This window comes from Cupressus sempervirens, chromosome 10 (genome assembly GCF_028749045.1).
Source record: "Cupressus sempervirens isolate cs-2001-9-10 chromosome 10, ASM2874904v1, whole genome shotgun sequence".
Lineage (NCBI taxonomy): Eukaryota > Viridiplantae > Streptophyta > Pinopsida > Cupressales > Cupressaceae > Cupressus > Cupressus sempervirens.
In genome coordinates, this window is record NC_143127.1 from 665,378,526 (window position 1) to 665,401,597 (window position 23,072).

Here is a 23,072-nt window from a genome sequence, read left to right on the forward strand (position 1 = left end):
TAGGGATTGGACAGAGCTAAAATAAGACAATATAGACTGTAGTCCATTCCCTATGTTGTAATTGATGGTATCCTATTCAGGAGGGATTTTAATGGGACCCTGTTGAGATGCATTAAAGAGGATCAGGCTGAGAGGATGATTAAGGAACTTCATGATGGCCCTGATGGTGGTCATTTCTCTACAAGAACAACTGCCATGAAGATCATGAGGGCTAGTCATTACTGGCCATCCTTGTTTCATGATTGTTATAGATATGTGAGAAAGTGTGAGAAGTGTGCTTTCTTCTCAGGAAAATAGAGGCTTGCAGCTCTCCCCCTTCATCCTATTTAGGTGGGTCATCCCTTTACTCAGTGGGGGTTGGATTTTATAGGCCCCATTAATCCTCCATCCAGTGCAGGTCATAAATGGATTTTGGCTGCTACTAATTATTTCACTAGGTGGACAGAGGAAGTTGCCTTGAAGGATGCCACAGAACCATCAGTTGTTGAGTTCCTTGATGGGATTGTATCTAGGTTTGGTGCTCCTTCTACTCTCATCTTGGACAATGCTAAGTCTTTTATTGGGACCCAGAGTTGTGCATGGGAAATGAACCACAGTATCTACCTGAGCACATCATCAAATTACAATCCCTAGGGTAATGGTTTGGCTGAGTCTTCCAACAAGAATCTGATCAGAATCATGAATAGGACAATAGAGGACAATCAGAGGGCCTGGCATAAGAAATTAAGAACTACTCTATGGGCTAATAGGATAACACCCAAGAGATCTGTTGGGAATTCACCTTTTGTGCTGGTATATGGTAGGGAGGCCAGACTCCCAATTTTATTGGAATTCCCATCCTTAGAGTTGGCCCATCAGCTAGAATTGATTGAAGATAGTGCCATGTTAGTAAGAATGGTAGAGCTAATTGAACTAGAAGAGAAGAGAAATAAAGCTATGCAAACCCTAGAGATACATCAGCAGCAGATGAAGAGGAATTTTGACAAGAAGGCTAGGGTCAGGACCTTCAGAGAAGGAGATTTAGTTCTAAAATGGGATTCAGATAGAGCAAAACTAGGAAGAAATTCCAAATTTGACGCATTAAGGAGTGGCCCCTATCTGATTGCCAGTTGCAAATGGGCTAATGCATTCCAGTTGAGCAGGCCACACAACGAAGTTTTGCCCATTCCAATCAATGGGATTTATCTCAAAGCTTGCTTCTGATGAGGGTTGAGTTCCTGTATATAGGTAGTTTAGTTTCTTTTTGTTGTTTCCTTCTTTTCAAGAAGTGCACGGGCACAGTCATCTTCCTGTGAGGTAGCAGATTTTGAGGTGTTTCAGTTTGCAGAGGAAGTTTGTTTTAGTTGTAGTTGCAGTTGCAAAGTTTTAGGGTGTTGAAGTTTTAATCTCTAACAGGTAGGGTTAGGGTTTTATAGTATGCACAGAACCATTTTTTGACTCCATAGCCCAATGGATACATGAGGCCACTGGTCATACACATAGCAGGCTTGTGTCCCCTATGAGTCGCTAGAAATGTTATCATTTTTTTGCCTCGCCAAGATTCAAATTTCAAACGTCCAGCCCGTTCAATAGCTAATTCCCAAAGTTAAAATTATTTTAACGCCTAAGCAATCAAGCCTTATAACATGGTTTCTGTGGCTCATAGGTTCTCCATCGTCAGATTTGAGGAGATCGACGGTTAGCGCTATGTCACTTTTCAGAAGTTGCACGGCGGATAGCATAGTGACATCACACCCTATCGACGCGTGTCCAGTGGGTCCAATTTGCAAGTTGTCTAAGACTCTTTGGCAGGTCAAAAAAGTTTCAGGGTAGGCGGTTAGTTTCACAGGCCGGAGATGAGAAATGTCAGTGAGGCGCTATGTCTCCATCGAAAAAATCACAATTTTTTTGATAGTGACATAGCGCCTAACAAAAATTTGCCGCAGGAAAGAACTTCAAGCAGGCGAGTTGGGTCCCATTTTGTACTTCATTTTCCCAGTTGGAAGGGTCCTCGATCCATGCTAATAAATTAGAACATGCCACATCTGTGAGGAAGAGCTACTCAATGAGTTGAGGCAGTACAAGTCACCAGGATGATGCTACGCGGACCAGTGTGGTATTATGGGGCCAAGGTTTCTAATGTGATTGATAGGATCAGGGAAAGTCTTTCATGGCCGTAGGATCAGAGTAGATCGAAGGTTGGTGCTTTATCGCCTTTCAAAGTTGCATGGTGAATATGATGTCAACATAGCACCCTTCTGCCACGTGTTTGGTGAGTCTCAGATGTCAACGAGGATTCTTTAGTCAGTTGGTACGTGGCTAGTTCCTAGTCATTGATGCACTAAGGGGGATGATCTATCTTGCTCGCTATTAGATCGGTTCAGATCAATGATAGGTGTCATGTCGCTATGTTGAAGTTGTGTGGTCTTTATCATGGTGACATAATGCCTCAGTGATACATGTCAGGTGCAGCCATGTTATCTTGTAAACCTCAAGGGTGATGCCAGGTGTGTTGACAGTAGAGAAGCAAAGTACAAAGTATGACAAGTCTTCACAATCATTGAATTAAGTCAGATTGATAGAAGACACCATGTCGCTATGTTGAAGTTGTGTGATCTTTACCATAGCGACATAGTGCCCTTTCACCATGTGAATCAGCGGGGCCAGGTCTTGCCAGGGTACGTCTATCAAGTATTGTGAGGTGTCATTCGAGTGTGGCATGGTTGCTGAGATGGCACCAAGTATGATGGGCCTAGAGAAAGAATAGCAAAGCGGTATGATGAGTCTTCACGATCGTCAGATTTAAGGCCGATCAATGGTTGGCGCTATCTCGCCATCGAAAGCTGCACGATGGATACCATGGTGATATAGCACCTTGCTGACACATGTCTCACTGGCTTGGCCAAGGTTGATGATTAATGGCTGGCAGTTAGTGTTGCGGTCAAGTTTGTGCAATCGTCACGGTTAATGATAACAGTTCGAGGGTGGTGCGGTTAGTTCGATAAAGGGTGGTCAACACAAAAAGACTTAGCAGGGTGGCAAAAGGATAAAAATCTATTGGTCCATGTGGCTCATTCTAGTGCCAAGGATACATTGACCTACTGGCTCTACTAATTCATGCACTAAAAACAAGGAAAATCGAGGGTTATATTGCGAATCTGATCTCGACGATCAATCCAAACCACCAGAAATGAATGTGAAACATAGAAAGACACTCCACCATCTCAGTTGATCCATCTACCTGGTCAAAGTGTAGTTATGGCACCATTTTTTTCTTCTCAGGTCATTATTTGATAGCAGGATCAGATTTTCTTTAGATCCCTATGATTGTCCTCCACAGGACTTAATGGCAGGTAGCTGCGAAGTCATTTCAGCAGGAAAAGATCTCAGTTATGCTTGAACTATAAAGGCAGATTTTGTAGTTTTTGTAAAGGAGGACCTTCTCTTTGATTTTCCTCTACTATTGCTCTACAATTCTAGTGTAAATTCCCCTATGCCTCTGAACTATTTGATTCTCCACTTGTCTCCTTCAGCCATTGGTATTTAAGTGCAAGAATTCTTTGCCTATGCCATTACTTTGTGGAAATCTATAATCTGCATGATTGTATCTCTTCTAGCCTGTGAATGATCTATAAGTGAACTTCTTCCTTGTTTCATTCATCTTGGTTTCTAATCTGTATGTGGTTATTTGATTAAAGCAAGTCTAGAAGTGTATATCCCTAGTTTCATTCTAGTTCAGTAGCGCATGTTTGGGCAGAGATTGGTCTAAACACTCTATTTTGGTGCATCACCTCCTTAGATTAGAGCTAGGTAGATTTTCTTTCATGCTCTCCTTCTCCCTTTTCCTCTCCAAGAGTAGTTAGGTGTTTCCTGATAGTAAGAGGAAGTCGGCCTTCTCCGGAGACTCAACCTCGCAGTTCAAGTCCCACAGCTTGGAGGTTGTTTCCATGTTTCACTAGGTTGTCCTCATGCATAGGCCTTGGACAAGGCTGCAAACCTAAGTGACAACAGGTATGCATGCTGAATAAGATGCTAGTAATCAAGCTACAAACCAATAGTAAGTTTTAGTGTCTGCCAAGTCACAAACTATGAATGCCAAGTTGCATTCAGCAACTGAGCAACATTTAGGTGTCAAGTTACAAAATGAATTTGAAGCACATTCAAATTCTTAAATTAGTAGAGATGTTGAATTACTTGATAGAGAAAGACAAAATGAAGAAATAAGAGTTGAACCAAGATTGTCTAAATACGTTAAAAGACATCATCCTATTGTACAAATTATTGGAGATACAGATGCTAGACCAATGACAAGAAAAAAATTGAGAAATGATACATGTTTGTTGAGCATGAAGAAACCCAAATCAGTAAAATATGCATTAAAAGATGAAGATTGGAGTAATGCCATGGAAGAAGTGATTGAACATATTGAAAAAAACAAGACATAGACTCTAGTTCCTAGACCAGAAAATAGGAATGTGATTGGCACCAAGTGGGTATTCAGAAAAATGCTAGATGAAAATGGTGAAGTAACAAGGAACAAGGCAAGATTAGTCTACAAAGGATATGCAAAATAAGAAGGAATTGACTTTGGAGAGATGTTTTCCCGTGTTGCTAGATTGGAAGGAGTAAGAACTTTACTTGCTTATTCTGCATGCAAAGGTTTCAAAGTTTATCAAATGGATGTTAAATCTACATTTCTAAATGGCATATTAGAGGAAGAAGTTTTCATAGAAAAACTAGAAGTTTTTGTTGATGTTAACAAAAATAACATGGTATGCCAATTATACAAAGCTTTATATGGTTTGGAACAAGCACCAAAGTTATGGTATGAGAGACTTCATAAGTATCTTGTGAAGATTGGATTTGAAAGGATTGATGATAGCAACAATTGGTACATAAAGATAGAGAAAGGAAAAGGTATTTTATTATTTGAATTTTTTTTTGATGATATCATATTTGGAGGTTGACATACTTTATGTAAAGCTTTTGCAAATGAAATGAAGGAAGAATTTGAGATTTCTATGTTTGGAGAAATCAAATTCTTTGTGGGTTTGAAAATATATCAAATGAAATATGGTATATATATCACTCAGTCAAAATATGTCAAAGAAATACTAAAAACTTTTGGATTGGAGGATTCCAAACTAGTAAGTACACCTATGTTGACAAGACACAAGTTGTTAAAGAATAATGATTCATCTGAGGTGAATCAAACATTGTATAGGTCTATTATTGGAAAATTGCAATATATATTGCATAACAATCTTGACATTGCATCATCTATAGGGATAGTTGCAAGATTCTCTATTAATCCTAAGGATAATCATTTGATGGTTGTAAAGAGAATAATGCGATATCTAAAAGAAATAGAGGAGTTGTGTCTACACTATAAGAAAAATGAGAAATTTAAATTAAGAGCCTACACTAATGCAAATTGGGCTGGAAACATTGATGTATAAAAAAGTACCAATGGAGAAGTATTTTTCTTAGGTAAGAGGCTGGTTACATGGACTAGCAAGAAACAAAATTGCACCTCACAATATACTACTAAAGCTGAATATGTTGATGCTATTGTAAATTGTACAAATATTGTATGGATCAAATAACTACTCAAAGGAATGAAGAAAGAGATCACAGAACCAATGATATTTTATTGTGATAATACAAGTTCTATAAATATATCAAAGAATCCTGTGATGTACACAAACGCTAAGCACATTGCAATCAAGTATCATTACTTGAGTGAGTTGGTAAAAATAAAGAGGTGAAGATGGAATATGTTAGTACAAAGGAGAAAATTTTTGACATCTTCACAAAAGCATTACCTAAAGATGCTCATGAGTATTTAAGAGGTAAACTAGGGATGATGCCCCTATCAAAAGATATATATATAACAAAGAGGAATGCCCTGCATCAAACAAGCTGATTTTTATATGTTGCAAATTGATGCAAAGGATCTTACTTTAGGAGCTGCCTAAAGTAATCAAAGAGTTGAAACTTCAAATCAGTCACAAGAAAGGTGATAGAGGGAGAAACTAAAGAAACTAAAACGATTATATATACATGTTAAGATGACAAGTCTTTGGCATTATTGTCAAAGAGGGAGAGATTGCTGATAATGAGGAAGATATCAAGAGATAATTGCCAAGGGAGATGGAGAGATTTATTGATTAGTGGAAGAAATAGAAGATGGATATTAGAGGGAGAAATCCTAAGATCTATCTAGTAAAAGGGAGATATAGTAAGAGGGAGATATAAGAAGAAATTTAGAGGGAGGTATAAGAATGAGTTTTGTAACCTATTCAAAAGATGGAAGTTGCTGATATAGGTAGAGATTTCAATACAAGGAACTATTTTCTTTTTGGTATTGTCTTACTGTCTTAACCTAGTTAGTTTGGTTGAACAAGGTGTTTTTCATTTGGTTGATTAGTTTGGTTTACCATAAATGCCAAAGAGGGAGATTGTTGAGATTAGATTGAAAAGGATCATTGTTGAAGGAGATTTTTGTGATTAGATTACAAGAAGGAGATTATTGAAGAAGATTTCATGTTTCAATCATTGTTTTGTCATTATGATGCAGGAGCATCCCATACTCATCCAAGGCACATTGGAGATTCAAGGAAATATAGAGGTCTTGGAGCATCTCATGATATCAATTGGTCTATTTTACAACCCATCATGGTTTTTGAAAGAACAAAAGGTTATAGTTTTGTATGATGTATGGGTTGATTCCAATGTTGAAGAGTTGTAATTGATCCTTGGAATGGGATCTAGTGGTTGTTTAAGGTAGAGAAGTCATTAGTTAGGGTCTAGTATTATGTCATAACAACCCCAAGTTGTTACATAGATTAAAATAGTCAATAAGTCCCTTTAGACATAGTTTCTTGCTTTAAAAAATTCAAATTTTGCATAAGAGCCATTTTGGAGGGATACCTTCTAATTTGAATTTTATAAAGGGATAGGTAGTGAAAAAAATTGGAGTTAGTTAAGGAGGTTGAGAACTATCTCCTAAAAATATATGTGTGTGTTTGTGTGTGTGTGTGTGTTGGTATGACCTGTACCTTAAGAGAGTACAGACTGTTATAGAATTTGCAATAAAAGTGCTTCATTTCAAGAGCAATTTGAAGAATCCTTTGTTTTGTAAGCACTTTTTGATATTGGAATGAATGGTAATATCATTTTAGATATGTATTGAGGTGATTCATATGGTTTTGAACTCAGATTTGAAGATTTGGTCATTAAAATTCTGTACTGTTGGCTGTAATAGTCATATTTTAGGCATTTTTGATAGTTTTCTTTGATTAATCATGGTATTTCCATGAAATGTTTACTGTTTCTTCATGGAATACCATCCATTTAACATTTATTATGATTACTAACCTTATATTGAGCATTTAACCAGTGATTGGTGGCCACCAAAACAATTAAGGTGTGAAAAAAAGAGGAAAATCCAAAGGGACAGGTATAGCAGTAGAGAATCTACCTTAAGGAGGTAGGGTTTTTATTTTTTCTGGAGTTAGGGTATGCAATAAATATGATGTTCCATCTTTAAACATATTCTAGAAGTGATTGGAAGTGGGAGAACAGTAAAACCCTTGTTTTATGCCATTTAATGAGAGGGTTTGTTGGAAAGCATGCCTAAAAAGGTCAACTTGGAAGAAAGACTGAGGAATCCTTAGTTTGGCATCAAAATACCATACTATAGAAATTTTGGGAGTCAAGCGAAAAGTTTGAAGTGTACTTTCTTTGTAAAAGTGGCTTAAAAGGCATAATTTTGAGACAAAACTATCCTATTCCATACAATCTTTCCAAAATAGTGATATCTGATTTTTTAATATGTTATCAAAATCTAAAAAGGGTATCTAAAAATCATGTTTTTTTTCTTTTTGTTTTGTAAAGTTTGGGAGAAAAGTCAAGAAAACAGGGTCTGCTAATCCGAAGAAGAGAGTAGCCTAGTCAAGAGGGATAACTTGGGTTTATGCATGAACTTGGTTTTGGGATTGTAAAACCTATTTATACATGTCATTTTGAGTCCGTTGAAACACTTTTTGGGGTTCAAAGAGATAGTTGAAGGTCTATTCCATATTTGTGGTATTTGCTCTTTAAGGTGTCTTAGAACCTAATAGGAACCTTGGGAGTTTGAATCAGTTTTGTGGGAATCCATCACCTTTTGCATGCCACTTTGCATCAAGTGGTATCAGGGCATCAACAAGATCTCATTGGGAATTGGAAGTTGAATTTTTCATCATCTTTGAAGTCTTTTGGTGTCTTTTGTATGCTAGTTCCATTGTTGAAACCTTGGAGTCTTTAATTCCTCCTTGTGTGTTCCAAAGTCAAAAGGTGTACTTGAGGTGTCAAAAGAATTCTTAGTGAGGAAAAGGTTTGGAATAGAGAAGAGGAAAGAAGTATATTTGTTTGATTTGATTTTTTTAACATAATGGCTCCCAAGAATGCAAGTTTGGTAAAGGAAGTTCAAGAATTGAAGGAGAAGAATGCTAAGTTGCAAGACTCCTATAATGCACTATTGGCAAGGCTAGAGGCAATAGAATCCAATCAGAGAAGGGCATCAAATGATGATGAAGATACTGAAGAAGAAGAAGAAGAGAACAATTAGGAAGAGCAAGAAGAATAGGTTGATCCTGAAGAGCACAGGACACTTAGGATCTTGAAGGCTATGAAAGGGGATAACCATAAGGTAAGGAAGGACATTCCAATGTATGATGGAAGTCTGAAGGAGGAGGAACTCCTAGACTGGATTGCATCTATGGATTCTTTCTTTGAAAGTTAAGATATATGTGAGGGACAAAGGGTCAAGTTGGCAAAGAGAAAATTAAAAGGACATGCACTCCTCTGGTGGGATCATGAGGAGGCTGAAACGAGAAAAAGAGGTAAGTCTAAAATTACTTCTTGGGATAGAATGGTTTCAAAAATGAAGAATAATTTCCTTCCTAAAGATTTTGAGGTTCAAATGCATAAGAAGATGTAGGGCTTGAAACAAAAGGACCTAGATGTGAAAGCATACACGGATGAGTTCTACAAGCTTAGCATGGAATCAGGTTTGGAAGAAGAGGAAGTTGTTAAAGTTGCAAGGTACTTACGAGGTTTGAAATTTGCCATTCAAGATGAGTTTGTTGCTGCTAATCCTAGAAGTGTGAAAGAGTGTTACCAGATGGCTTTGAGGATAGAGGAAAAGTTAAAGAGGAAAAATGAAAGGCAGAACAATACAAGGGGAGGATCTTCCATGAGAGGAAGAGGAGGAAGGACAACTTAGGTTTGGGAGAAGAAGGACAAAGGTCCAAGTTTAGATTCAAGAGGAGGAAAAAATCAGAGAGGTGGTAGGAGTGGACAAGGAAGAGGAAGTGGTATGTTCATAGGTACATGCTTCACATGTGGAGGAGTGGGGCATCAATCCTACCAGTGCCCTAAAAAGGGAAAGGAAAGGAGGATACACCTAATTCAGGAGGAAAATAAAGAAGAAGAGGAAGTAAGGAAAACTGGTAAGGCAGACCCTTAGATAGGAGAATCCTTAATGATTAGGAGAGGCAAGGAATGGACACCACAAGTAAGTATTTTTGGGACTAATTGTTTGATACAAGGTAAAGTTTATAAATTGGTCATAGATTCAGGTACTTGCAGCAATTTAATTTCATGGGATGTTGTCAATGCATTGAAGTTACCTATTCAACACCATCCTAAGCCATACTATGCTACATGGGTGGAAGACAATCAGAATTTCATAGCGCATCATCAGGCCATGATAACCTTTTCAATTGGTGAGTACAATGATCAAGTACTATGTGATGTTGTCAATATGAACTATGCACATGTCATCCTAGGTAGAACTTGGTAAGTATCTAGGAGAGTTACACATGACTGCTACACCAATATTTATTCCCTATGGAGTAATGGGAAGAGGATTCATTTGACACCATTACCTTGCAAAGGACATGAGTCTCTTCTTATAGGAAGCATCAGAGAACTTGATACTGGTCAGGCAGAGGGTAGAATGAAGATGAGATAGCAGCAACTGATGATAGACAAAGGACATAACATACTGAATTCTGTGATAAAGATGAAGGTAGAATTTCAAGGTGGTGAAGGACTGTGGATTGGTGAAGTCTACTATCCTATTAGAGTACATGAAAGGTACCATGAAAAGAGGGTACAACAGCATGTGGGAAGATAGCAAGAGTACTGTCTCAAGGGGACTGGAATAAAGATTGTCCAAGAAGACAAAGACACAATTGAAATAGTAATGGTGACTACCCCAAGGGTAGGAATTAAGATTTCTAAAAATTTTTTGAATGTTTTGGATGTAGGTAATAAGAAGAAAGGGCATTTTAAATGAGGAGATTTCATTCCTAAGCAGCATATGCAGAAATATGGAGTGAAGGAAACCATCCATGTGAAACAATGTTCTTGGGACAAGAACAACTTTCAAGGTGGTGAATTTGATGTGGGAGCATCCCATACTCATCTAGGGCACATTGTAGATTCAAGGAAATATAGAGGTCTTGGAGCATCTCATGATATCAATTGGTCTATTTTACAACCCATCATGGTTTTTGAAAGAACAAAAGGTTATAGTTTTGTATGATGTATGGGCTGATTCCAATGTTGAAGAGTTGTAATTGATCCTTGGAATGGGATCTAGTGGTTGTTTAAGGTAGATAAGTCATTAGTTAGGGTCTAGTATTATGTCATAACAACCCCAAGTCGTTGCATAGATTAAAATAGTCAATAAGTCCCTTTAGACATAGTTTCTTGCTTTAAAAAGATCAAATTTTGCATAAGAACCATTTTGGAGGGATACCTTCTAATTTGAATTTTATAAAGGGATAGGTAGTGAAATGAATTGGAGTCAATTAAGGAGGTTGAGAACTATCTCCTAAACATATATATATGTGTTGGTATGGCCTGTACCTTAAGAGAGTATGGACTGTTATAGAATTTGCAATAAAAGTGTTTCATTTCAAGAGCAATTTGAAGAATCCTTTGTTTTGTAAGAACTTTTTGATATTGGAATGAATGGTAATATCATTTTAGATATGTGTTGAGGTGATTCATAGGGTTTTGCACTCAGATTTGAAGATTTGGTCATTAAAATTCCGTACTGTTAGCTGTAATAGTCATATTTTAGGCATTTTTGAGAGTTTTCTTTGATTAATCATGGTATTTCCATGAAATTTTTACTATTTCTTCATGGAATACCATCCATTTAACATGTATTATGATTACTAGCCTTGTATTGAGCATTTAACCAGTGATTGGTGGCCACCAAAGCAATTAAGGTGTGAAAAAAAGAGGAAAATCCAAAGGGACAGGTATAGCAGTAGAGAATCTACCTTAAGGAGGTAGGGTTTTTATGTTTGCTAGAGTTAGGTCATGCCATAAATATAGTATTCCATCTTTGAATAGATTCTAGAAGTGATTGGAAGTGGGAGAACCGTAAAACCCTTCTTTTATGCCATTTAATGAGAGGTTTTGTTGGAAAGCATGCCTAGAAAGGTCAACTTGGAAGAAAGACTGAGGAATCCTTAGTTTGGCATCAAAATACCATACTGTAGAAAGTTTGAGAGTCAGGGGACAAGTTTGAAGGGTACTTTCTTTGTAAAAGTGGCTTAAAAGGCCTAATTTTGAGACAAAATTGTCCTATTCTGTACAATCTTTCCAAAATAGTGATATCTAATTTTTTAATATGTTATAAAAATATGAAAAGGGTATCTAAAAATCATATTTTTTTTCTTGGTTTTTTGTAAAGTTTGGGAGAAAAGTAAAGAAAAAAGGGTCTGTTGATCCAAAGAAGAGAGTAGCCTAGTCAAGAGGGGTAGCTTGGGTTTATGCATGAACTTGGTTTTGGGATTGTAAAACCTATTTATACATGTCATTTTGAGTCTGTTGAAACACTTTGTGGGGTTCAAAGAGATAGTTGAAGGTCTATTCCATATTTGTGGTATTTTCCCTTTAAGGTGTCTTAGAACCTGATAGGAACCTTGGGAGTTTGAATTAGTTTTGTGGGAATCCATCACCTTTTGCATGCCACTCTGTATCACATTAATTTGAAATTTTCTATTTGTTAGTAAGACTACTTATATGATTTAAGTACTATAACTTAGTTGATTGATGAAGAGGATTTCATCAAAAGATGTAACAATAGAACCTAGAGGAAAGGATGAGTTGTGATTATGCAATGATGTACAAGAAAAAATTAAGATAGTGATGATATCATGTATTGATAATCTACTTAAGGTTACAAAGTATGGTTATACTAAGAAATTTTAGAAGAACAAGTTACACAAAGGTTGTCTGCCAAGTTTGATTAAGTGGAGAGTAGGTGTCGAGCAAAGTCAGTGCAAGTTGAGCATAAAATTAGTTGGAGCTGAGTAAAAGTTCATTCTAGTGTATGTCAAGAAAAATAGTGGATGTCGAGTAAAGTTTAGTTGATGCCGCGCACTAGTAAACTTTAGTTCATGTTGAGAAAATCCACAGAGGATTACAAGCAATGTAGTGTATATTGAGAATTAGAAGCCAAATAATGTTGAGTGCTTGCATTATTTAAAAGATCATGAAATTGATGAATCTGAGATGACAAGCTTGTTTTCTTAGATTATGGGAACTAGGTGGAAGTTGGTGGCACAAAATTTAAGGTAATATGTTTTGAGAAAAATTCAAAGAAGATTCAAGGAGAAATTTCTAGAAGAGATATGGAATGTGGGATAGATTCATAGTATCCTACCTAATCCGTCCTAACCCTAAATTTTTTTATGGAAAATGAGTGAGAAAATATCTAAATTTCCTATTTATAGGAATGTTTAGTCAGAAGCAAAAGTATTAATGTGTGAGAATCTAAGGGAGACAAAGACACCAAGTTTTTGGTTCATCAAGTGACCTAACAGAAGAGACTACATTGGCATGTTAAGCAAGAAGGCTTAAGGATATGAATGGTTGAAGGGTGAACAAGGTGTTAGAGCTGAAAAGTATGAAGGCCGAGTAGAATGGAGGACTAAAATAGTGATCTGTAATCTCCAAATTAAGTTGTAAGTTGTTGTTAGATCAAGCCTTACTATTACTCTCTAAAAATTATATTAGTCTAGGGTAAATCCTTTGGATTGAGGTTGACCTAACAATCATTTGTAAACACTCTAACCAGGTGACATTCCAATTAATGGTCTAAAATCCTCTAACAAGGCTCACTCCTAATAGGTTGAATTAAATCCTTTAATAGGGTCACATTTAACAATGTATATTGTAACCTTTAAAAGGGTTGGATTTTTATAGGACATCATTTCAAGAGAGTGAAAAAATGTAGCATGTTACTAGTAATTTTTCCCAAATTGGGTTTCCATGTAAATCATTGTCTCAAGTGCGTTGATGAATCTGTTATGTTTCATGTTTACATTTCAGCAAGTTGATTTGATAGTAACCTATAAGTTTTATAGAGATTGCATAATCTTATGGATGCATCCATGAGGATAAATGTTTTATGGGTTCACTAAGCTGCGAAAAGTTTTATTTCTACATCTAGACCTTGGATAAGTGATTCACCCACTCCCCCCTCTTAGTTATTCTAAAATTATTCTAAAAGACACAAATCATATGTCTCTTCCAAGGCTACCAAATCACATAAACTTTCATTTCTTTCTCTTCTTATTTCTGCAAAATAAACTCAATCTTGCATTGACAAGAAAGGGACCATAACACCTTTCTTCCTCTATCTTCTCAACATGAGAAGAGTGTCTACATTGACTTGGAGTCCAACTAAACCATTCTCTCATACATGGAAACTTCTTCTCTATCCAAGGGTGAGTAATGCCAACACACCCTTCATATTTTCCCAACAAAACAAAGAGAAGAAACATGAAACCAAGAAAGTAAAAAAAACTCACAATACTCATCCCTTAGATTAGGGTAAACTTTAAGAAATGCCCCTCTAGAAAAAGATAAAAATTACTAGTGAATCTTTCTTATTTTGAAAAACCAAATAATTTTTATCAATGAATCTCTCAAATTTTTTAATTTTAAATATTATTTACATTGGCGATTATTTTGGAATCATAAATTTTTAGTAGAAAATATTGCCAAATCTCAATAAGAATAGGAAGTTCATTAATCATCATGGACTATTACAAATAAAATTGAACATGTTTTATCTCATGAAAATTATGAGGATAATTACAATATATTTTAAATCAATAATGAAAACTAAATATAATTAATATATCTATAACATAACTAATAATTATGATAACTATTGGTAAATTAATTTCAATTTCGTCAATAATAAATAATATTTAGGTGAATCGAATCTAATCATGTATCGAATATTGTGGCTAATCTTTGAGTTTAAATATTTTAATAAAATAAATTACTGAGCAATTGTAAATATTTTAGAACTAAATTTAATACAAATATGGTGATTTAGGTTGCATTAAATCTTAGATTATTAACCAAATTACTAGGTTAAAAAATTCTAAAATTTGCAAAATTATAAAAATTTGGCACTAGAAAACACCCTACCTCACATGATACAAAACACAAACATGCTACAATATTCAAGACATATAGATACAAGAAATGAACAATGAACATAAAAATGGCAATGGAGAACCTACCTTCACAAAGGTTATGACAAGAATGAGTTTTGAGATGAGCTAAATCATCTCCTTGGAATTCCAAACTTGACTTCTCTAAATGTAGAGAATAAGTGAACAACCCTCAACTCCTCAAAGGGACTCTGAATAGCCTCTAAACTCACCCACCTAAAATAGAAATAACTCCAACCTTGACTCTAAGCCTCCTATGGTCTTCCCACTTGCCCCTATCATAAAGGAAACCTCTGAGAAAGAGTGTAACCTTAGGTAACCTCATGGAGATTATCTACTTTCGCAACAAAGAAAGTTTGGAATATTTTAGGGGTAATAAATATTGCTAGGAAGTTCTAAAAGGGTGGAAAATGTTTTCAACCCATACAAATACCACTTGGGCACTTGAATTATATTAAATATGGCTTCTAGGGTCAATTTATGACCTATACAAGTGGCTTGAAATATTTGATCTCCAAAAACACTAAGGATGTAACCCTTCCACTAAACCCTAATTAAGGGAAACTAATTTAGGTTACTAACTAAATCATTCTTAGGTTAACAAGTTACTTTGCTAACCCTAAATTGACATGTCAGTACACATATGCATATAACGAGTTTCAAATGACACCATAAGATTTATTTTAACATAATATTTAACATGTCAAAAAATATAGAATGATACAAAAACATTCAAATTATGGTACAAATTAAACTCTTGACAACAAGGTTCAAATCACTTGATTGGATTCAACCTTAGTCTTATAATTTGCACAAAGGGTCAATTACTAATTCTCTTATTAATTCCATGGTTAATTATCCTACAAACACAATTTGAATATCAATAGTTTGATAACATCACATTCATATATTTAAACCAAATTTTCATAATCACTTTGATCAAAACATTCAAACTTTCATTTAAATAACCTTTCTTGTTTCTACACATATTTTATCATCACTAATTTCATAATCAAAATATTGACATATTGATAATTATAAATCACTTACTGAAATACACCATCATAATGCATGCCTACACATAAAACATCAAATAACATGATTAAACATTTTAAAAGTAAATCATCACATGACATAAATAATATAGATAGTGTTCAATCTATCAAATAATGTCTCAAAATATCAAGTCACAATGTGTCAAAAAAAAAATTATCAGATGTGTTATGATGGAATAGGGCAATGCATCACACTTCTCTTAGGGAAGACTTTTAAAGCTAATTCTTGGTCGATGACATTGACATTATTGCTCATGCAAAATTAGGGGTGGGGATACCATGGGTAGGTTAAATCCACAAGCTTTTGGAACCTAGCCAGAATATGGCTCTACAACCATTTATGTTGGGCCTAACAATTGGGCAATTGAAATGCCATAAGAAATTGTAGAGGACAATTGGTGGCTTCAATAATTCATAGACTTAGTCGAGTCTCCTACTTTCTACACAGATTAGTATATTAGTACTAGGGTTCTCCCCTGTTGATGTTCATGTCTAGTTTCTATTTTATTTTATCAAATTACAATCATTGTACATGTATCTCCCTAGAGATTGCAATTTTCAAGGAATATCGATGAAAATTTTGGATTTCCATATAAATTTGACTTTTATTGTTATGATTACTTCTACAATGTTTTGAATTTTTTTTAATTTTCCATTAAACTATCAAGAAATAGAATATAACATTTAACATTGAATTAAAATTAACATATTGAGGTTTAATATTTAACATTTGATTTAACTAATAAATTAGTTACTTCAGTGTTCACTAGTACAAAAAATGTCGAACAAAAAAGATATTTACTTTTATAATCAAATTTATTTTTTCGTTAGATGGGTTTATTACACAATCAAATTTAAAGTATCATTGAAAAATTATTTTATTTTAAAAATTAGAAATATTCTATTATATTTAACCACTATAATATTATTATTATTATAAAGGAGATTCCCCAATTACCATTGGAAACTGTAATTGGAACAATTATTATGTTGTTATCGATTTCAAACCTTATTGGTAAAATACTTCTATATCTAAGTAGAGTGTCATATCAAGATGATTGATGAAGAGAATTTGAGAGATGGTACATGTAACAAAAGGACCTAGAGAAAAGATTAGGTTTTGAGAAAATACAATGGGTGCTTGATCAATTAGACTTCAACAAGATAATGTGATTGTTTAATCATAATAAAAGTGAAGAAGATATTTGTTCTTAAGCCTAGAAGAAATTATCAAAGAATGACCAAATGCATAGGGTTGACAAAGAAAAAGAGTAGAAAATTAAGTAACTTGAAGTTTATGTTGAGTGATGCTAGAGTTAATTGAGTTATAGTATAAGTCAAGAAAAATATAGTGTCAATCAAGCTTTAGTATTGACTGAGTATCAGTAAATGTGCCAAATAGAATAGTTAGTAGTGATCGAGTAATCTAGTGATGACCAAGTGTTAGAACATAGTGTTGGCCAAGGGACAATACTTGAAAGATTATTAGAAAATCATGATTTTCAATAGACATAGTTGATTTCTTAGAAGATGGAAAGTGTGTTGAAGATAATGATGGATGACTTAGAGTATTTAATTCAAGGGAAACTATGTTTGAGCATTTTTTTGTGTTGCCCCACTTTTATCTTGTACCCATTTTGAAAAGTGGAAAGGATTTTTTTGTTTTAGTTTGGTCTGGGTATGTCTTAGTCTAGTCTTTCCTCCTTAGGTGAAAAGTTTCTCCATCAAATTTTCCACCTTTTCCTTCTCCCACATTACATAACTGGGTTGGTTTTCCTTGATGTCGTGAGTTGGTGAGTAGTCTAGAACACAATTTGATAGAGATTCTTATGTTTCATAAAGATTTTCTCAAAGTTATTTTCGATGATGGACTTGTTCGTGGCTTATCATGATTTACACATTAAAAAATAAATCTTGTGGAGAATCAAAGATTGCCTTCTCCTTAGGGGGTTTTCGACCTGTGAAGGTGATTTTCCGCAGAGATTAATAAATGTGGTTTGTAGATTAAAACAAGAAGAGAATGAGTTGTTCTATGGATAAGCCTTACTTTAACCATGGTATTCTACCTTAGAAAACATCTAGGATTCATCATGGTGCTCAAAATCACCTTAAGTAGAAAACTCTAAAATGACTTCTCCTCGGCAGGCTTCCAACCCATAAAGTTAATTTTCTGCTAAAAGCATATGTAAAAGGAAAAAATGAAGAAGTAGGCCCTCTTTTGACCCCCATAGCCCTTTGGTGGTTTTTTGAACTCAGAGAAAAAGCTAACCCAAAATTTAGAAGGTAAATAAAGCTTGAGCAGAAAATTTAAGATCGCCTTTTCCATATTCACAAATAAATCAAATTTTAAATAGATTGGGTTCACAAATTGCACATATGTCACCTTAAGATGATAATGGAAACAAGTTAATCATAGTTGGAAAAGTGTAATGAGTAGAATTTGGCTAGGCAAATATTTCCTTTTAGAGTACTCCATTCTTAATTCTCCAGAACTAGGTAAAAAATAGGAAGGTAAGTATGTAATAACGGAAAAGTTACCATTGGGCCAACAAAAATAGTGAAAAGACATGGAGACATTTGTTAAAAATTCTCATATTTACTAATCCAATGGATTTATCCTTTATTTCATTTGTGTGGCATGAATCTTGAAGATTAATAGGTGGATTAGGATTTCTATATAGAGAGAAACATAACAGTTTTTCAAATTACCGCTTTTTCTTGAACCATTATGCTATTGAATTGCACATCATTTTTAAATCTCTTATACTTTCAAATTCTATCCTTTTTGCTTACTTTAATTTCAAAATTTTGATTCACTTCTACCTCAATAAAATGGAAACCAAATTTGTTGGGTTTGACAGGCTTAATGGGATCAAGTCCACATTGCAAAGTTTCATAGATACCTCACTCCATTTCTATGACATGCAAGATTTTCAAAGGAGGATAAGGTCAGAGAAAATTCACCCCATAACCTAGAAGCTCTAAGGAAGTGGACTAGTGGAGGCAATTGGATTTTTTGTGGCAATGGAAGCTCTTGAGTTGATTGTTGAATGCATAAATCACTACAACCCAGATACCAAAAAAATTCTACTACCTGATTATATAGTTCTAATCTCTATTGATAGGAAAACTATGGTAAATTGCCTCCAAGTTCCAAAATATGAAGAGTTCTTTGAATTGACAATAGGAGGCACAATGTCTAAGTTCTCCTTGAAGAAAATGGTGTAGAGAAAAGAAATTATGAGGTCCTAGTTCCAAAAGTTGTGGGGTGCTAAGAGTAAGGTTCCTAAGACTCTATTCAACACTAATCTCAAGCCCAAGATCATAGATATTCTAGTTCTTTTGCATAGATTGAAAGGTGAGGTAGAAGCACTTAATTTTGTTGAACAATACTTCTTTCTAGTAAAAATTATCTGTTTGGATACGCATTATGTTGATTGGGCCTATGAGGTAAGTGGGCATCTATCTAGAGCCCTTAGTAGTGCAAAGTTTTACACCTTTTACATGTCTTCTTTCCTGATTTATATGTTAGCTTCTCTACAATTGTGGCCAGGCTTTCCTAGAATAGAGAACTTCCTAGATGATGTGAAAAGCTATGAATTCTATCCATGATTACATTTGTAGAATAGCTATGCATAATATATCAAATTTAATGATGCATTTATGATGAGAATTTATAGGGAACTCTAAGGATGCCTAGAGAGGAGGTTTAGCCCAGAGGCAATGGTGACCATTAATCAGTTTGGTAGCTATTTTATATAGTTCTCATCCTTTTCATATTTGCACCTTAGAGCTTTTGACAGATCTCCTTTGAAGTTGCCAAGGTATCCGAGCAATATGATCATGCTAATAGAGGTTGTGAGGTAGGCAATCTAGGTGAACATGCTAAGTGCAAGCTTGAAGAAGGAAGGGTATGAATTCCCTATGAAGGTTGGGGCTTACAGTTGTGAATCTCATTCTAATTCTAAAAATATGCTCAAAGCATTTGAGACTAAGTACAAGTTAGAGGAATATGAGTTCGTGAGACCTATCTTTGATCCATATGGATATGTGAGAGAGGTTTTTTAGATTAGTACTGTGATCAAACATGTTACCATTATCAAAGATTATTGGGAAAACTATAGAGATGAGCTTGAAAGTAGAGATTGTGCTTTTTCTAGGCTCATAGTAGAGCAAATCAAAACATACGGTATCAACTTTGATGTAGAAGGCTTGGAGGAAGATGACCAAAATATGTATAGCAATACATAGTTGACTAAGTTGAGGGGATTCCTATTAGTTTTGAGCCATATGTACATGTTGAGGAGAATTTTGATATCATGATGGCTAGGATTATCAAGAGAATGGGGAAACGAGTTGAATAGACAACCAAAAGAAGAAAAAGTAAATGTGCAACCACTCAAGCTTCTCCAAAAGCTGCAATGCCTACTTCATCTCAAAGTGCTACAGCATGTGTGACCATATCTTCCACTCAAGGGCCAGCTCAACCTTCAGGTGGAGGGGATCAACCTCCGGACAAGAATGTCCCCATAGCTAAGACTTGTAATGATGGTTCCCTCCTATTCATTGGAACCTCGACTATTGTTGAGGAAAAGAAGATTGAAGAGCCAAAGGATAGCACAGTCACCTCAATTTCATCTCCCCAGGTCACACCAATTTCATCACCCCATGTTTCTCCAATTCCTTCTCCCTACACTACTATAATTTCCTCTCCTAATCATAGTACTATTTTACCAGCAAGTGCCACACTTCTAAAACCAAGTGGCTCTTCAATATAGATAGTAGACTTAGGGGATGGGAAAACCAATAGTAGTGAGTCTACTAAGTTTGACGAAGCAACAAAGAAAACTCTAGAAGTGGATAAGGGTTAGAGTTCTTCTAAACTCATCTCCTAGGATTTAAAGTATAGAATCACTCATGAGAGCCTCCAAGGTGATAGGCACTAACTCCTAGTTGGAGGATACTCTTAAGAGAAAAAGGAAAAGGAAAGATGAAAGTGCTTTTGCTAAAGATACTGTATCTTTTGCAATCTATTCTTGATCTGCATTAACAAGAGTAAAGAAGTAGAAGACCTTGTCCATACTTGGGAAAGATCTAGAAATAGGTCACCTGACAACGGACATCACCAAGCCCAAAAAAGGAGGATTGATTGAGGACATGACAACTGAAGATTTTACTTGACACTTTGTGGATCTTGGAGAAGTAAGGCATGACACAAGGTTGGCTTATGGAAGTCAACCAAAGAGGTGATCAAGGGGCAGCTAGAAATTCTAAAGTGGTCTAAGACTAAAATGAAGACTGAGATAGAAGAATTAAATAAGTTCATCAAACACCTATTCATTCCATCAACAACCATCTCTAGAGTATAAGTGACTAAAAATACTATTGTTTCTGAAGTTCAGGCCCTCATCACTCAACTTCAAGAAGATAGGCATTTTGGTTAGATCAGTAAAGAATGGATTGAGAAGCTCAAATCAGAAAGAGTCACTATTGTGGAGCAAATTGGTAGTGTTATCTTAAGGTTGGAAATAGAAAAAGATAACATTATGTCAAATACCAACACTCTAGCTAGAGAAAGGGTGAAGTGTGATGATTACATCTCCATCTTGAAGATGATCATCTAGATGAAGGCCAAAGAAGCAGTTAAAGCAAAGATCTTGCCAAAGGGAGATGAACCTTTGTTCAAGTGGCTTCAAAGAATGTAGTTTAACACTGAGATGATCCAATCCACAAAGAAAGGACTTAGAGAAATGGAGGATAAGGTGAAGAAGACACAAGATAAAGAATTTGAGCTTATTAAGGGATTACATACAAATTCTCAGACTAGCAGCCAAGGAAAAGCACTTATTGGAATCAGTGTCATGAAGGAGAAATTTTCCAAATTTTTGGATAGTTTGTCTGCTGTATCTTCTCATAGTCAAGATAGGGTTGTTGAACTATAAGCACTTAGCAGATGCATACACACGACCAAAGAGGAATTGCCAAATCAATTAAATATTTTGAAAGAGTTGGCTAGAGAGCATTCCAAATGGCTCTTAAGGCATACAAATATCCATGTTCCTTGACATGAAGAGCTCATCCCAATCATAGTTTCCACCAAGGCCTATAGAGAAAAAGCAGAAATGGGGAAGAAGTCAAAGTGATTCACATTTTGCCTTTTCTTTTGTTTTCTTTTGTAATTATTGAAATGTGGCAAATTGGTACCTTGCCATTTGTCAATCTTGAGAAGATGAACCAATTGAACTTCCATTGTAATAGTCATCTTGAAATTGAATATGTATGAGATTGAAAGATTAATGAAAGGTTGGCAAATTTTTGGTGTAAAGCACTTTTTTTTGAAGAGACAATTGAATGGTATTTTTATATCAATTATTTTCTATTCCAATTTCTATGAAATTAGTCTTATGTTTTCTCTTTTTTTTTTGAGTTGAAATAAGGAAAGAATAGAGTTTCACTTCCCCTATTTAAAAAAAATGAATAAATGTGATAGGTAGTTTTATTGTTCATTCGAAGAGAAATTCCTTCAGCGTTTTTGGTTTATTAATCATAGTTTAGATTCAAATTTACTTAGTTCAGTTTTATCTATTATTCAAATTAAGATTTATGAATTCATAAGATGTGTGAATTCATAAACTTTTTTTGATATTCATAAATTTTTATTCACCTGAGTTAGATTCTATTTAGGTCTATCTTGGTCATACCTCTTCTGTTCTTAGGTCAAGAACATACCCTGAATTAGTTTAGGAGAAGAACATAATTCATTGCAAACCTATTCTAGGGAGTTGTACCTACCAATTTAAAGAATAGCTTATTCATCCACAAGTGGCTTTTCAACTATTTGTAACAAGATATTATTCCATGTTTGGGCATTCAAGAGTTATAATTCAAATGAACAAATCTATTTACAAATAGATTTCTGGTGACTCTGCTGGGGAGATGAATAGTCACTTGACCAAATAGCCTATGTTGTGAGGAAAAATGGTACTACCTAATGAAAAAATTATTCGATTGCTCCAACCTAACCTTGGTTTTCAAGACAATCAAGAAGACATAATTTCATCCCTTAATACATTTGTTTGGAGACATAGGAGGAACATTGAACATTATAGGAATGCTAGTCAAATATTGGAAGAAGAAGAAAGAAGAGCTAAAGCTTTGGAAAGAGTTGTTCAAAGGAGGGACATCCGAAGAGTATAAAGATAGTTGAGACAAGCAGCTCAAATAATAAATTGACTTAGCACCCTGGAAAAAACAAGGTTTCTTAGAAGTAACAAGGAACAAGGTGGGCAAGACCCTATTTTTGATAAACTTACAAAGCTTGGTTTTCCCATATTAGACATTCCAAAAGGGAAAGGTGAAAAGAAAATTTGGAGTAGACCACCTTCCCCTATTAGGAATCAAGACACTAGTACCTCACATACTACCTATCAGGTATTGGCCCTGCACAGAATTACTGCTCCCCTAGTTGTTAATTTCCTACCATACATTGCCATAA